The 17,474-nt window shown below is 43.6% G+C and overlaps 1 protein-coding gene across 2 annotated transcripts in view; it reads left to right on the forward strand.

The window, feature by feature from the left end:
* The window catches only part of B4GALNT1 (beta-1,4-N-acetyl-galactosaminyltransferase 1), a 223,828-nt gene that overhangs the window by 19,344 nt on the left and 187,010 nt on the right, over positions 1-17,474 (forward strand). The gene's annotated exons all lie outside the window — the stretch shown is intronic.

A 17,474-nucleotide genomic window follows, 5' to 3' on the forward strand; every position in this document is an offset into this window, starting at 1 on the left:
ATTCATTTGCAGTTACATCATGTCTTTATTTTAAATCATTTTACTTGGTTCAGGTTCACTTTAAAGAGAATCTGTATTGTTAAAATCGCACAAAAGTAAACATACCAGTGCGTTAGGGGACATCTCCTATTACCCTCTGTCACAATTTCGCCGCTCCTCGCCGCATTAAAAGTGGTTAAAAACAGTTTTAAAAAGTTTGTTTATAAACAAACAAAATGGCCACCAAAACAGGAAGTAGGTTGATGTACAGTATGTCCACACATAGAAAATACATTCATACACAATCAGGCTGTATACAGCTTTCCTTTTTAATCTCAAGAGATCATTTGTGTGTTTCTTTCCCCCTGCAGCTATCTTCCACTGAAGTGTCAGGCTTTTTCTTCCTGCAGAGTGCAGACAGCTCTTCCTGTATGTAATTCCTCAGTATGTGAAAGCCCAGCCAGCTCAGAGGAGGATTTATCCAGATTGTAAAAGATAATAGAGCAGAGAGAACCTGCCATAATCTAAATAACACACTGGCAGTGTGCAGAGAGGGGCCTGGAGGGGGAGATGCATCACAGAACCACAACACTGAAGAACTTGGCAGCCTTCCAGACACAGGCTGACAAGTCTGACAAGAGAGAGATAAGTTGATTTATTACAGAGATGGTGATAGTAGAACGTGCTGCAGTAAGCCAGAACACATTAGAATAGCTTTTGGAACTTGTAGGATGATAAAAAACAGGATGCAATTTTTGTTACGGAGTCTCTTTAAGGCCGTTTCACGCCCATACACGGTACAATTTTTCATTTTTCTTCGATTAGATAATTTAGTTTGATTATTCCGTTAGATCGAAAATATTTTTCCAGCATGTCCGATCAGATTTTTCTCAAAAAAACGGGTTAACCGTTCAAATTTCTTGTTTGAAAAAATTTTCAACTTTCATTCAATTCAATCATTTAAATCGAATAAACGGGAAAATTGAACGTTTTTATTGTATCTTGTATGGGCACTATTAGTCTTTTGTGTTGTAGTGTAGTGGACAATATTGCCAAATAACATTGCGATGCAATGATATTCTTATGGGGCTTGCACATGAAAGCAGTATAAAACCCTGGCATAATATCCAATTAAAACCTGTTTTCCTACTTTTTATATGCCATATGGTTTTCATATTTTGCTTTTGTGCATAAGTATTGTTATTCATTTAGAAACTACAAGTTCCCAAAGTACACTTTTTTGCTTTGAGATCTGACTTTGCATTTTATTCATAACTGTTTTTTTTTTTTTTTTTTTTTTTCATGCTGAAATATAAGCAGAAATACTTTCAGACTCTTTGTTCAGGAGACACTGCAGTGTCGGAGAAGTGTTTTGTTTACATTTCTCACTTAATACAATTAAACACAAGATAACATTATCTCTACTTCAGATTGTCCAAATTTCCTGGCATTGAGATTTTCGGTCCTGTGTTTAACCCTTTGAGGGCTGGTGCACACCGAGCGGCTTTTTGGGTGTTTTCAGATCCGCTTGCGGCTGCGGATCTGCTTGGTCATTGTATCTCAATGGGGTGGTGCACACCAGAGCGGCAGGCGTTTTGCAGAAACGAAAAATGCCTGGGTGAGGCATTTTTTGGATTGCGGATGCGTTTCTGCCTCAATGTAAAGTATAGGAAAAACGCAAACCGCTCTGAAAAACGGCACTTCAGAGCGGTTTTGCAGGCGTTTTTGTTACAGAAGCTGTCCAGTAACAGCTTTACTGTAACAATATATGAAATCTACTATACTGAAAACCGCAGCAGCAATCCGCAAAACGCTAGCAAAACGCCTCATAAAAATAAAAAAAAGCGTTTAAAAATCTGCTAGCGTTTTGCGGATCTGCTAGCGGGTTTTGGTGTGCACCAGCCCTGAATGCTGTTCTAGTAAAAAAATAATAATAATAAAAAAAAAATATAATAAAATTGCTGGTAGTATATAATATGCTGTAAATAATGTTTTAGAGCAAATAATTGCTGGGTTTCATTCCGCTATAAGTGCAGTGTGGCAGGTTCAGACTCTGTAATACACAGCATGCAGTGCGTTAACCAGGTAATTTGTGCCTTTAGGCCTCTTTCACAGTGGGACGTTGCGTTTGATGCAACGTTAAAGTCGCACAACGTGCCCCTAACGCAGCGCATGTAGATTATGAAATTGGACGTTATTTTGCACTGCGTCATGTGTCTCTTGGCACGCCGTCTTCGTTGCATACTGATGGAACGAAAACGGCGCATGCGTTACATTTAAAAGAAAACATTACTGAGCATGTGCAACGCACATAACGCAGCAGATACATTGCTAAACGCACAGCATGCAGCACTTTTTAATAACGCTACACGTTACACACTAGTGCAACGTGTGCACTGTGAATGTTGCACAGACTTTGCATTGCTGTGCGTTACTCTGCGTTAAAGTATTTTATAACGTGCGACTTTAACGTCGCACTGTGAAAGAGCCCTTACAGTGGTAGCAAGGCATGCTTTCATTGTACTGTATGCCTCATTGTATGGTTGTACAGCAATGCAAGTTTTGGCTCAGTTGCTTTACAATCTTATCGCCACACAACTTACATAGTGTGAAAGAGTGCTTAGGCTGGCACCACACTTGTCATAATTGCACTCTTCTGCATGCAAAATTACATAAGAACTTCGCATGCAAGATAAAAACATACTTCTTGAAACATAATATCGCACATCGTGTGTGTGTTTTCTGATTGACAATCACTAGCTACTGTGGCATAACACACACATTTAAACCCAGACAAATAGGCATACTGTGCAAAAATTCAACAAATTTAGTCCTTGCCTTACAGTAAATAACCACATGTATCGATTGAGTCCGTTTAAAGTGGATCCGCGATGAAAACTAACTATAACAAGTAACTTGTCTATTTATCTAATGTAACGTTTAGATAGTTTACACAGCAAATCTAGCTGCAAACAGCTTCAACAGTTTATGATTATTTCTTCCTGTGATACAATAAGAGCAGCCATGTTCTGTTTGTCACATTAAACATAGTCAAGCTGATCTGCATCTCCAACCCTCAGCCTGTGACAAATTCACTCCGCTCTCCTCCTCCCTCCTCCCCTCTGCCTCTGAAATCTCTGGCTAATAACCTCCACCTCCTCCTGCCCAGACTGAGCTCCCATAAGCCCTTGCACTGGAGAAGCTGTGGGTGAGGCTTGTTTAGTTAATAGCGAATTAGAGTATTAAAACAAACAAAAAAAAAAAGTATTTGGCTTAAATGCCCTATAAACTATATTAAAGGAACAAAATGATGCAATCACTAACAGTTTATCTCGGATCTACTTTAAGCAAACATTTTAAAAATGTATTATAAAACTGGGTAAAAGGGAAATGGCTGCAGGAAGATTACAGCTGGTAAAAAGTTACTTTATAAAGAAATTAACAGTGTTGCAAAAGACAAAGGGTAGGAAACATTCAGGCCTCTTTCACATCTATGAACGCGTGCAGGAGCCGTTTCCTGCACGCGTTATATGCCCTTATGTGTTTGTCTCTCCGCCACCCCTTAGATTGTAAGCCTATTTGGCAGGGCCCTCCTCCCCATGTGCTCTTCTCCCCCACCATATAGACTTACTGACTCGTCTGTTATACTTATCCCTACGTTGCAATCTGTGCTCCATTGTTTGTTGTTACATCACTATCTTGTGTACCATTGCTTAACGCTGTAATGCCTGGTACACACTATGAGATTTTCTGGCAGATTTACTATTTCCAACATGTTCGACCCTTTTCTGGTCAGTTTCCAATAGAAGTAAACAGAAAAAAGTCAGAAATTGATCGAAAATCAGATCGGACATGTTGGAAATAATTGATCTGACAAAGAAAATCTCATAGTGTCTACCTAGCATTACATTGTTCGATGCTGCAATGTTTCCCCTATCTATCGTACAGTGCTGCATAATATGTTAGCGCTTTATAAATTAAGTTTAATAATAGAATACTATGGCGTTTGCTTTCCCAGCAGTAAAGTGACAAGCACTCTATAGGAAAACAAACCTATAACTGGCTAACTGAAATAGGCTTTGCTTTCAAAGTCTCGTCTCGTCTTGACTTGACAGGATCTATTTTAACACACATTGCTATGGCATTAAAACCCTTGAATACTGATTTAGAAAACCATTTATATCTAGACTATGCTAATTTTGGAAGTGAATAACATTAACACGAGAGGCTACACATTCACTTTCTCTGCAGGTTTCTTGTTAAAGGGAAACTCTAAGCAAAAAAAAGCCCCTATTGGGATACTTGCCTCAGGAGGGGGAAGCTGCTAGATCCTAATGAGGCTTCCCTTGTCCTCTTCATCCTCAGGGATCCAGCGCTGGCAGCCCCCCAAAATCCACCGACAAGCTTGTCTGCGGGTGGTGCAAGCGCAGTAGGGGGGTTCAGCGCGCGGCAATATTTACCTATCCACGCTCCTGCGCAGGCGCAGTACAAGCTTCCCCTTCGGCTCCAGCGGAAATAGCCGAGCCCAATCGGGTCCACTATAGGCTACTACTCCCTATCCTAGGACTGATGGTGAGTATGAGAGAAATTGCCGCCGGGAGACTTGGGCACAGGATACAGCCGGTATATGGCTTATCTCGTGCACACCTTCTCTATCTTAAAGGCCGCCCTAAGTGCCGGTGCTCGACTCCTGCAGGTACACCACTTCTGCCAAACCATGAACTATAGAACAGATGGAGATGCACACAAAAGGCTTCAGCAAGTGTATTGATAGCATACAGAGGCACACGACATGTTTCGGGCAGAGCCCTTCCTCAGGTGTGCCACACCCTCTATCAGCAACACTTCAATACCCCACCCCCAGGAATTCCATGTGATCACCTGACCACCAATAACCATGTGACAGTATAAACAACCAAAAGTGTAACAACATTACATAATATTCAGTCCAAGGAACTACATCTAAATGTCTACCTCGGCTAATCACTGAGGAATAGGTTATCCAGATCTATATGTTCAACACCGAATAACAATATATAAATGCATAATCCTTTACGATACCAAGCCTGGTTCATTCCTGTTTCAGATGCTCTGAGCATTCATTTCACCTAGAAGAGCGACATTACAAAAAGCATTTAAAACTCAGGTTCTCATTAAGACCATTGGGGTAAACACAGTTAAATTTACTTATACATTTTGCTTCACATTGTAGCAACATTTTTTCCTGTCCCCACCTCTATTTAATCTCTGCACTCCTTCCATCACAAACCACCGTAAATGACTGACTAGGTGTCAAAAGTTGTAACAAAATGCCTTGATACTGAGGTTTCATACTCTCGTCTTTTACCTTCTGCAAAATTTGCAATGTCTCTTTTTTAGCATTGGGCGTTTTCTCTCCATGTCTGATTGCAATGTCCGATTTGCATAACCAGTTCTTTATGGTCTTACCCCTGCGATAAGCAAACACTGGAGGTTCGACTAACAATTCACCAAACTTTCGATCTTGCCTAAATATAGGCCAAAATGTTTGCACTACGGAACGAATCCGTTCTGACAGATAGCCGTAGTCGCACACAAAGGGCAACCGATTGGACACCTCTTTTGTGACAGATCTCACCTCCTCACTCACCTTTCTAAGAGCATGTTCATCATATCCTTTCTCTATTTTGGCAATCAAATTTTCGGCAGCTTTCTCATAATCCGTTAATTTGGACAAAATTCTCCGGGCCCTAAAAAATTGGCCTTTCGGAGTGCCCTTTTTGACCGTGGCCGCATGAAATGCTTTCCATATGCCTCATAGTTGATGAACATGCTCCTTTTCCAGGTCAGTGACGAACAAATTAGCGAACAAGGGGGCTGCTGGAGAGCCCATGCTAGTGCCTTGACATTGGATGTAGAATGTACAAAAACTGAAAATAGTTGGAATGTAAAATTAGTTCCAGGGCATCTAAAATGAAAAATAATTTTTTTTCATTAGGAAGTGTTTCCAACAACTTGTCCTCAATCCTTTGCATCCCCTCCTCATGGCGGATCGAGGTGAAAAGGCTCTGTACATCCAATGTGCACAGCAGGAGGCCCTTGGCAGGGAGCCCAGTCTTTCCAGTCTGCACAACAGGTCCTTTGTGTCCACAGCCTGTATGTGGCTTATCCTGCTGCTGCACAAGTCCCGGTGGCGTTAATTACACATGGATTTCATGAATGATGTAATTCGGCTTCCAGCTATTGCTGTCGGCCGAATTACAGAGTTTTAAAAGTAACTTCAGCTCCATCTTCTGATGGTGCCAAAGTTACTCACTGTGCGCCACTATAGCCGTAATTCCTATGACGGTCGATGGTGGTGGCGGCTGCACCCAAATCTCCTGCTCTGGATTCCTTGTTCGCTGATGGGCAGATCAGTATAAACCTATGTATTTCTCTTTGACTAAAATGTGTTTCTGTGACTAAACAACTTTATTTCTATTCTCTAAATTGATATACAGCTAATTTGCAGATGCTAACATAAAAGAAAATAACCTGATAGAAAGAGGTAGACTCCCTTTATAGTAAACTTCAAGGGACCTGGCCAAGTAGTTTATTATATCAGATGTAGACTGTCAGGTTTGGTCATACATTGTAAATACTAAAGCCAGAGGTTTGCTATTTCAAAGTTTACTATAATATCATTCTACTGAAGTAATTAAAAAAAATACAAAAACTAAAAAGTTTAAATGGAGGATAAGTGGTGGACTTTTTTAGTTTCTTAAAAAATTACCACTCCAGGTCCCAAAAAGGGGTATGTTTTTATTAATTCATGATAACACGTTTTATGGACCAACTGTCCACTTTCTCAGCTCAGTCAGGCGTATCGAGGCTGTTTGTCTCTGTTGTAGGTGTAATTAGGGATGTCACAGGGACTTGGCTGGGGTGTGGCAGAGGCATGTCTTTACTGTGTGTAACTGTAATGTTGCCCTTATTCTGCATGGGTGTGGCTGGATAATGTACTGGTCAAGGGCTCTGCCTTTGACATGGGAAACCAACATTTGAATCCTGGCTAGGGTCAGTACCTATTCAGTAAGAAGTCCTTGGGCAAGACTCCAGAACACTGCAGGGTGGCCCCTTAAGCGCGCCCTTAATGGCTGCAGCTCTGGAGTGCTTTGAGTCCAACAGGAAAAAAAAAGCTATACAAATGTTAGGATTATGTAAAGTTTAATAAGGTCTCTCTGTGTCTCTCTGTGCCCCCTCTGTCCCCCAAGCTGCGGCAGTGCTGGACATACCTTCCAGCACGAATCCAGCAATACCAGTCTATCCTCTTCGCATCCTGCATGCACGGCATACTTCCTGTATGTGACATACAGAAACCAGGTAGTATGCCGTGCACAAGAGCCGGCAGACGGCGAGAGAGGGCGGACAGCGTTGGACTCGCGTTAGAAGGTATGTCCAACATTGCCGATGCTGCAGGCTGCACCATGTGGTAAAGTCATTGCGGAAATCGCCGCTTTGACAATTACGAAATCGTGATCTTGGTGATCGTGATTTTGGTTTGAATTATCGTTCAGGCCTTGTACAGAGATTGACTAAAGCATACCTGAACTGACAGGGATATGGAGGCTGACATTTATTTCCTTTTAAACAATGCACATTGCTGTCCTGCTCACCTGCCTCTGAGAGTCTTTTCACACTTGATACAATGAGACTTGCCAGCGGCAAAATGGCTACTGCAACGCATCACACCCAGGCCGGTTCTACACTTTCTGCTGCCTGAAGAAAACTTTGGAGGATGCACCAGGGTTGGGAAGTCCTGCTGTAAGTGACTATGAAGAAGATAGCAATATTTCTTTGTAGAAGTGCACCAGAAGGCAGAGAGGGCATAGTGTGGTGTGCAAATTACAGTAAATTCAGCACTAGAGACGAGGAAAAGGACATTTCTGTTCTCATTTTTTTCAGTAGTAGGGGAACACACAAAAAGAGAGAGAGAGAGAGAGAGAGAGAGAGAGAGAAAGCACTCCACGATTATGTTCTGCTTCGTATACACGTATTTACTGTATTATGTCATGCTTGGTATATGAAGGTAAATACTTTCTTTAGAGCTGTGTAGTTTGCCTTTTCTCACAAATCTGAGTTTATTTCATTACGTGTGAAAGAGTGGAAGGATCACGTTAAAGTCTGGTGCGTTTCACACACCTTTACCCATTAGGCTCTATTCACACTAGGGGCTCGATTCTCAAAAACGTGATAACTGCTATCACAGCATTTATCATGCGCTCTGCCGCTCAGAGCTTTTCACGCGAACATCGTTAGTTCACATAATAAGCGAAGGTTTCTGCGTGATCACGTGTGCGTTTCACGTGATCGTGTGGAAACCTTTGCTTACTGCTGTGATAGCAGTTATCACGCTTTTGAGAATCGAGCCCTATATGCGTTGCGCTGTGCATCTTGAAAAATAGGATGAAAAGTTATATTGCAGCCTACCGCTGCAATGCAAGTTGTGCAACCCATACAGAGCAGCATACAGTCCATAGATTTATGCTTGCATCGGCCCAAATAACAATTAGGCGGATGATTCCCACTCTAAAAGTGTAATCGGGCAGCAGAATGTCCCTCAAAAATTAATGAGACCTTGAGCACAACTTTAAAAATGGAATATGATCTTACCTGGGGCTTCCTCGAGCCCCCAGTAGTCCATGAGATCCCTTGGCGTCTGTGAGATTTCTGCGCACAAGCAGTCCTTTCTTTCGAGAACTGCACGTGTGCAGAAAGCTCAGGTCAACGGGTGTGCAAGCAAGACAGGTTTTGCGGAGGGGCCGAGCATGCGCACGACTCCTGGCAAAGTCCCGTGGCTAGCGGAGCCACCAGCGGAACAGAGGGAGTCCAGAGGACGACAAGGGACCTCACGGACTATGAGGGGCTGGAGGAAGCCCCAGGTAAGTTCATATTTCATTTTGTGTTCAGGGTCCCTTTAAAGACTACCCCCACCCCAACAGACCTCCAGATATAGCTTACCTTTCTTCATGCTGTCCAGAATTTAGTTACCTGACTTTGCTCTGTTTCCTGCCCTCCCACCTCAATTGACGCCAAAGAGCAGAGCTGCTGCCGAGCCCTGCCAGCTGCTTAATCTCTTTAACCTCCTTAGCGGTTATGAGTCCAGCTCGGGGTGGAAAAAACAAGCTGGGAGTGGTTATCCCGAGCTAAACTCATGGGAAGCCGCCAGGACTCGGGAGGTCTATGCAGAGCAATACGTGCAATGGGCAATTTTACTCACCTCCTGGGTGATCCTGATGCTGGCCGCCATTCTTCTTCCTCTCCTCCGAGGCTTTGCTTCCCCCTGGTGAGATCGCCGTCTGTCGTTCTGACAACAGACGGCAATCTCTTTATAGGATTACTGTGCCACCCGGAGGACAGAGGGAGAACTACAGTGCTGGATCAGGGGGAGGTGAGGGAGTTTTGGGGTTGCTGCAGATCTCTCTGCGGTGAGATTTTTTTTGTTCCAGGCTTTAGGGTCTAAAAGCATGCTAAAAAATTGCACCGCTTTTAGAGCCTAAAATCCGGAAAGAATCAGACCGCCAAAGGGGGTAAAAGTAAGAGGAGCCCATGACATGTGCCACCCCTCTAGATGCATCTTTCTTTAACCTTAGTGCCTGGAGATGCTCGAGATCTCTGACTATAGCGAAACCCTTCATCAGGAAAGAGGTTGTTTGTATTCTTCCAAATGTACATGGAGTACAAGCACAGTAGGCCTTTCCTTGTGTCTGGTCACCCCTAAGTGGTACTCACCATCTGTTATTACCATTAGTTACCCAGAAATGGGCATTCAGAAGGACTACTGCTGCTTTGAATGAAGGCATGGAATGGTGATTGTTACTGAGCAATCTGCATAGCAGTGTGTGTGTGTGTGTGTGTGTGTGTGTGTGTGTGTGTGACTCAACCAGAGTAGTCAAACAATCTGCATTATTGATAAAAAGGGAATAAAGTTGGCAGCTTTTTACATTCTTCTCACTTCAGGTTCTGTTTAAATACTGATAAAGAGAATTAAGACGGCTGATAAAATGGCGACAATTCAAACATTTTCTAACGTCGATATGGTCATTAAAGTGCTATATATCTGTGTTGGACAGAAGTCATATCTGTGCTGTTCCATTTGTTTTGAAAGCATGGAATAGGACTTCTATTGAAATCTCATTACTCATCATGAGTAACTATGTCAATGTACACACCTTAGTAACCAGGACATCATACAGCAGTTGGTACTGCGCAGTCCAAGTCCCCAGCTAACAATTTACATTTTTTAGCTTGAATTTTTTTTTTTTTTTAAACTACAAGGGCTTTTTGAAAAATTTGTACCTGTTCTTGCAAAACCAAATTCCACATTTTCAGGCTGTTTTCATGTTTGGGTCATTCGAAAGTCGGGTGTTAGTAAGTTGGGGACTACCTGTATATATTTACTTACACTGACAGTACTTGTTTACAGCATTGCTTGAGAAGGTTACTTTTTTTTCGAAGTAGTAAGGGCCGGTTCACACAGGTGACTTCCGGCAGTGCTTTGAGACGATGCAGAAAAGCGTTTGGCATTGGTTCCCACTGTTGCTTTGTCAAGTTGCATTTTGAGCCCTGGGCACTACACGCAAAGTCCCAGGAATTTCAATAAACCGCAACATTCTCGCAATTCATGGTAAACGCACACCATTAATGTCAATCAACATACATCGAAGAGAAGAGAATCCGGGCACCAGCTGAGCTTGCTTGTCACCTTTTATTATTATGCTCCCAACACCCAACACACCCTGCTTCTTCAGAGGCAACAGATTTATATAATCTGTTGCCTCTGAAGAAGCAGGGTTACCCTGTGAAACAGCTGTAAGGCTAGGATTGTTGCATTTATGTTGTGAAGGTGTTGGGAGCATAATAATAAAAGGTGACAAGCAAGCTCAGCTGGTGCCCGGATTCTCTTCTCTTCAATGTATGTTGGATGTTAAGCCTTTATCTGGTGGCACAGCTGTTCGCACCTATTGCTTCCCAGCTGCTAGTTTGGCATCTGGTGCCGATTTCTGCCTCTCTTGATATTCCATTAATGTCAATGCAGGGTGCATTCAATCCCAGTGCTAAACTACGAGGATGGACTTCGGCAGCCTGAACCAGCCCTTAGAGAGCAGTGGAGAAATTGGAGAGTATACGGTATATGAAATCAGTATAAAGGCCATGGATTGGTTTTAACCACACTTGTACCCCACAGAGCTGTAGACATGCGTCACTTGAAGATACCGTAATTCTTTGCTAGTAAGACAATGGCCAGTGAGCAGTTGTTTGATTCATTCCATTACTCCGAATGCGAGTGGCATGTACTGTGTATCACAGTGGTGTTCTTTATAGTGGAGCCAGCAAGGAAATTCCAAGCCCCCTACCACCTGTACGTTTCACTGGTCATGGTTATTCAACTTTTTCACTTTCGTTTTGAAAGCCATTACATACTGTATATGAGTTCTCTTATCACTCTCTGTGTTGGACTTTGTATGATTATGTGCAGATTGTAAATGTATTTTTTGGGTGGTTCCAGGGTCATGTTGGTAATAAGGACATGTTGATTATTGGCATGTCCCCCCTCTGTAATTCCACTTGGGAACTTGTTAACTGCTTTAGCCATATCTAAGATTGTTTGGTGTGATTACTTTTGAAGCTGGGTTGGGGCGTTTCAGCTTTACTAATGGCTATGCATTTTGGATAGCATCTGGCAATAGTTTGGGGATGATCTGTCATATGTGCAGTCTGGAGTGACAATACTAAGCAAAAATACTTGGCTTGTTTCATGTTTTTACTTTGGTGCTACCTCTAAAAATCTCAAAGGCTAGAAAACCACAAGATACTTGCACCCTAGATCGCCAGCTCTTATACTGCTGGCTCACTCGCACAGCAGTACTGACTGGTCGATTAGGCTGCCCACTGGCGATGACTGCCGCTCCAAGGCTCCTGCCCCTCCAACCTCAACGAGCAGCCACAAGCTCTCTGGATTTACCACGTGGGCTGAAGCTAATTGCTGCTCACGTGACCGACGTGCTGCCGTGGCTCCGACCTTGCTGCCTGCCTGTCTGCCTTGCTAACCACCGATGAACACATGGCCTTTATGTTCCAGACCTCCCGACCCACCTTGCAGGACTAGACCTTAAGTCGAGGGCTGGATTTTTGTGTGCAGCCTCAGGGGACCTCCAACCAAGCCACCAGCTGGCAGGTCACTGCTGATACACCAGGACTTCTTTCATTCTCCCTCTCGCTATTAACTCTCCTTCATCCACCTTTCAATTTTCTCTCCCTCACATAGCACTCTGATGACCCCTCTGGTCTTTATCTACTATATTCCATGTTTACATGCCTACTCTTTGCATAGTCACAATTTTTATTTTATTGATCTATTAGAATTAATTACAAGTTAAGGATTCTTTCTCATGTCCATCAGCTGGGATACCCTCTGAGTAATGGCTCCGCCCATGCTCTGGGGAAACACAACCAAGAAAGTATAAAAAGCTCCCGCCCCCATCCAACCTCAGTTCATTTGTGTTTCCGTCCGGAAACACACGGAGAAAGTGCAGCTCCCAATTTTTTGTTTTTTGGCCTCGCCGGAGGGTGAGAGGGTCATGGAGAGCGGTACCTGGTAGCGACGGTTGGTGGTGTGAGGATGTCTAGCGCGACCTGTTGCTGCTGGGGCCGCTGTACGCTTGGACGCCCACGGGTGGGATTGGGCTGTCGGGCTGCCGCCTTCCTCCTGCGCAAGACAGTTCTTGGGCTTATGACGACATCCGGCAGTGACGTCAGTTCCGGAAGTCGTCATGGGAGGCGGTCCGGAAGTTGCATCGCGGACGGCGGGGAGATTTTAAAAATGAACGCCTGGCGTGCGGAGGGGCAGCATTATGGAGGAGTCTTCAACTAATCCAGCTGCTGCCTCTGCAGCCCCGGATGCCTCCGCAACATCTTCCGCATCCAGTGCGGCCGCGGGTCATGCACACTCGGATGGTGGGCTGAGTGGGATCTTGGATCCCTGGCTTGTTGTTTCCACATTGGTTTGGAGCCTAATGTTCTCTCTATCCTATTGTGTTTTTCAGGCTAGAGTGGAGTCTGGACCTAGTACAGGTTCAGCAGGGCGACAAAAATCTAAGAAATGTTGCCAATGTTTTACAAAACTGTCATCTAGTTATGCAAAAACCTTATGTCAGGGATGTATAGATGCAGTAATTACTTCTGAATCATCCTCTATCTCTAGAGTCTATTTTACCCCCTGTCTCAGTTCCTGTTGCTGGACCTTCCTCTGCAACGGAGACTGTTGCTCCCTCCCCCACCCCGGCAGTTCCTCCTGCTCCAGTGGCGCCTGCTCCTGAGCTCCCGCCTGTATCTTTTCCTGTTCTCCCAGGGCTACTAGGGGAGGAGTTGGAAGAGGATTTGGAGGGCAGGGAATATGTCTCGGATAGAGAGGAGGGGGAAAATGTTTATTCAGGGGAGGATTCGGAGGACGATATGAAAAGGGCGTCCAGATTTTTGTGTAATACAGATGATATCAATGATCTATTAAAAGCGGTCTACGCCACTGAACAGATTTCAGAGACACCAAAAGAGTTATCAGCTCAGGACTTAGTTTACTCGGGGCTTGCCCAACAATCAGGTCGGGTTTTTCCATTTCATCAGTCAATTAAAGAGATTATTGGTTCACGGTGGAAAGAGCCAGAGAGAAAACTTTTTATCCCTAAGGCAGCCAAGAGGAAGTTTCCCTTTTCTGATTCAGATATAAATCAGTTTGTTAAATGTCCAAAATTAGACGCAGCTTTGTCCAAACACTCCAAAGGGTCAGATCTATCTTTTGAAGATGCAGGAGTCCTGAAGGACGCAATGGACAAAAAGATAGATCTATTACTTAAAAAAGCTTGGGAATCAGCTTCATTTGCTTTTTTGCCAGGGGTTTCGGCTACATGTATATCCCGTAATCTTAGGGTATGGATGGATAACTTACTTACCCACATTAAAGCCGGGTCAGATTTAAATGATTATGTCAAATCTTTACCAGTGGTCCTGAAATCTGTGGCTTACTTGGCAGATGCTTTGGTGGAGATAGTTCGTATTTCAGCACGAACTACGGCTCTTATCAACGCAGCCAGAAGAGCTTTGTGGCTCAAAACTTGGGAGGGGGATCTTACCTCCAAAAACAAATTATGCGCTATACCCTTCTCAGGAGAGCTTTTATTTGGGAAGGAATTAGATGAGGTCCTGTCTAGATCAGCGGAGAAAGGTAAACAATTTCCAGCTAGACGTAAAGGTTTTAAAAACAGGCCTCAGGGTCTTTTCAAGAAACCTATTGTTGAACAGCCAAAAAATCAGCAACAGCAAAGGAAATGGTCCTTTCCTGGGGGCAAAGGCAAGGGGGGTTTTGCGCTTGCAAAGCCAAATTCCCCCAAAGAAAACAAATGACTCGTTACCTGTGGGAGGAAGGCTTCTTTATTTTCTGTCGGAATGGGAAGCAATCAAGCCAGATCCGTTTATTTTGAAAATTATAAAACAGGGTTACCGTCCTCAATTTTCTGTTCAACCTCCTCCCAGAGTATTCATCAACAAGCTTCCTCGAGATCAAGTCAAGGCCAAAGGCCTGACAAAGGAAATAGAGAAATTAATTTCAAAGAGAGTAATTGTCTCGGTTCCTACAGTGCAGGAACTAAAAGGTTATTACTCTCATGTGTTTCTGGTATCCAAAGCAAACGGAGAATTCAGGTTTATACTGAATCTAAAGTCCCTGAATCCGTTTCTGGTATACAAGAAATTCAGAATGGAAAACATATATTCTGTAAGGTCGCTTCTACAAGGAAGAGAATTCTTTGTGGCGATAGACCTCCAGGACGCTTATCTACATATTCCGATTGCGGAATCCCATCAAAAGTTCCTAAGATTTGCGGTTCGAATAGGAAGACATGTCTACCATTTTCAATTTCAAGCACTACCGTTCGGGATTGCTTCAGCTCCCCGAATATTCACGAAAGTGTTATCAGAAGTCATGAAAGTGATAAGACAACAGGGGATAATAACTGTCCCTTACTTGGACGATCTTTTGATCTTTGCAAATTCAGAGGAGAAGGTCAGAAGGCACAGGGATCTGGTGATCCAGATTCTATCTCGTTTGGGGTGGATGCTGAATTACCAGAAGTCGAAATTAAATCCAACCCAATCTATTGTATTCCTGGGTTATGTGATAGACTCAGTGGGGGAAAGAATTTTCCTCACTACGGAGAAGATAGTAAAATTACAGGAGGCAATAAGAGAACTTTTATTGCTTCAGGAGATATCAATCAGACAAATCATGAGGGTCTTGGGGTTATTGACAGCCTCCATTCCAGCCGTACCCTGGGCCCAGTTTCACAGCCGAGCGATTCAGAGCTGGTTGTTAAAAACATGGGACAAAACGCAACTAGCATTAGAACATTCAGTGCAGGTTCCAGCATATGTAAAACAAACTCTTCACTGGTGGTTACAGCCCAACCATTTAAATCAAGGAAGGATTTGGAGACAGTTAGATCCTGTAAGGATATATACAGATGCCAGTGCTTGGGGCTGGGGTGCCACAGCAATGGGTCATCATGCTCAGGGAAGATGGCCCAAACCAATAGCCATGAAATCATCCAATTTCAGAGAACTTCGGGCAGTAAAGGAGGCGATTCTAACCTTCCAGAACATGATATTTCACAAACATGTCCTCATTTTTTCAGACAATGTGTCCGTGATAGCGTATATCAACAAACAGGGGGGAACCAGATCGACGGTTTTGGCGCAACTTGCATCGGAAATTCTGCTTTGGTCAGAGCAGAATCTCTTGTCATTAGAAGCAGTCCATGTCAAGGGAGTTTTGAACTTGGAAGCGGATTATTTAAGCCGCCACGAAGTGGACCAGGCAGAATGGGAATTAAATCCAGAGGTTTTTCTCTGGACCACAGAAAGGTTGGGGAAGCCGGAGGTAGACCTCTTCGCATCCCCAACAAATGCAAAGCTTCCACAATTCTTTTCGATCCACAATTGTCCGAGTTCTCTGGGGTTGGATGCCCTATCTGTCCCTTGGACATTCAACCTAGGTTATGCCTTCCCTCCTCTCAGGTTGCTTCCACAACTGTTGGACAAATTACAGAAAGAGAAAGCAAAGTTAATTTTGATAGCCCCGGTCTGGCCCAAACGAGTATGGTTCTCTACTCTACTCAGTCTCTCGATCCAACCACCTCTGAATCTACCAGTCAGGCCGGATCTATTGAGACCAGGTCCATTGTTTCACCCCAGACCGGAGTTATTCAAACTCTCAGCCTGGATCCTGAAAGGTTAATGTTAAAAAATAAGGGGGTCTCTGATAAGGTGATTGAGACGCTTCTTAAATGCAGAAAGCCGGTAACGCATAAGATTTATAGAAAGACTTGGAAGGTCTATCTTTCTTGGTGCTCCTCTCATAACAGAGATCAGAATCAGATTGGGGCAATTCTAGATTTTTTGCAGGAGGGCTTAGAAATGGGATTGGCCTTAAGCACCTTAAGGGTTCAGTGTTCTGCCTTATCTATACTACTGGACAAACCTTTGGCACAGGAAAGGTTGCTGAAGGATTTTTTTCGAGCAATTCAAAAATCCGCCCCAGTGAAACAAAAAGTTTTGCCTCAATGGGATTTGTCCCTAGTTTTGAATGTTTTATCCAAAACCCCCTTTGAACCCATTGAAGACATTGATCTAAAATTTCTTACCTTGAAAGTAGCCTTCTTGGTAGCAATCACGTCGGGCCAGGCGTCTAGGAGATCTACAAGCCCTGTCAATTAAAGATCCTTTTCTCACTATTTTTCCGGACAAAGTGGTTTTACGTCTGGATCCTAATTATCTACCCAAAGTTTCTTCTGATTTTCATCGAACCCAGAACATTGTTCTACCTTCTTTTTGCAGCAATCCTTCCTGTGCGAAAGAGGCTGAATTTCATTGTTTAGACGTTAGGAGGGCAATTCTTGCATATTTACAGAGGACAAGAGACTTCAGGAAGTCCTCGCATTTGTTTGTTCTTTTTTCGGGGAAAAATAAGGGTCAGCAAGCATCCAGACAAACTTTAGCAAGGTGGATCTGTGAGGGTATTGCACTAGCGTATAAGGTCTCAGACTCCACTCCACCATCAAGCATCAAGGCACATTCGACACGGTCCTTGTCAACATCTTGGGCAGAGAGAGCTGGTGCCTCGATTCAACAAATATGTCAAGCGGCTACCTGGGCAAGTCCTTCCACTTTTGTCAAGCACTACAGAGTGGATGTATTATCGCAGCAGGATCAGTCGTTTGGCAGAAAGGTGCTACAGGTGGTAGTCCCTCCCTAGGTGGGTTTCTTACTTGCTTATCTCTCAGAGGGTATCCCAGCTGATGGACATGAGAAAGCACCTGTTAGTCTTACCGGTAACGGTGTTTCTGTACAGCAGCTGGGATACCGTCTACTACCCTCCCTTAGCCTGTCGCACTTCCTTATACCTATCTTCTGTTTTGAGTGGGTCA

This window comes from Hyperolius riggenbachi, chromosome 2, assembly GCF_040937935.1.
Source record: "Hyperolius riggenbachi isolate aHypRig1 chromosome 2, aHypRig1.pri, whole genome shotgun sequence".
NCBI lineage: Eukaryota > Metazoa > Chordata > Amphibia > Anura > Hyperoliidae > Hyperolius > Hyperolius riggenbachi.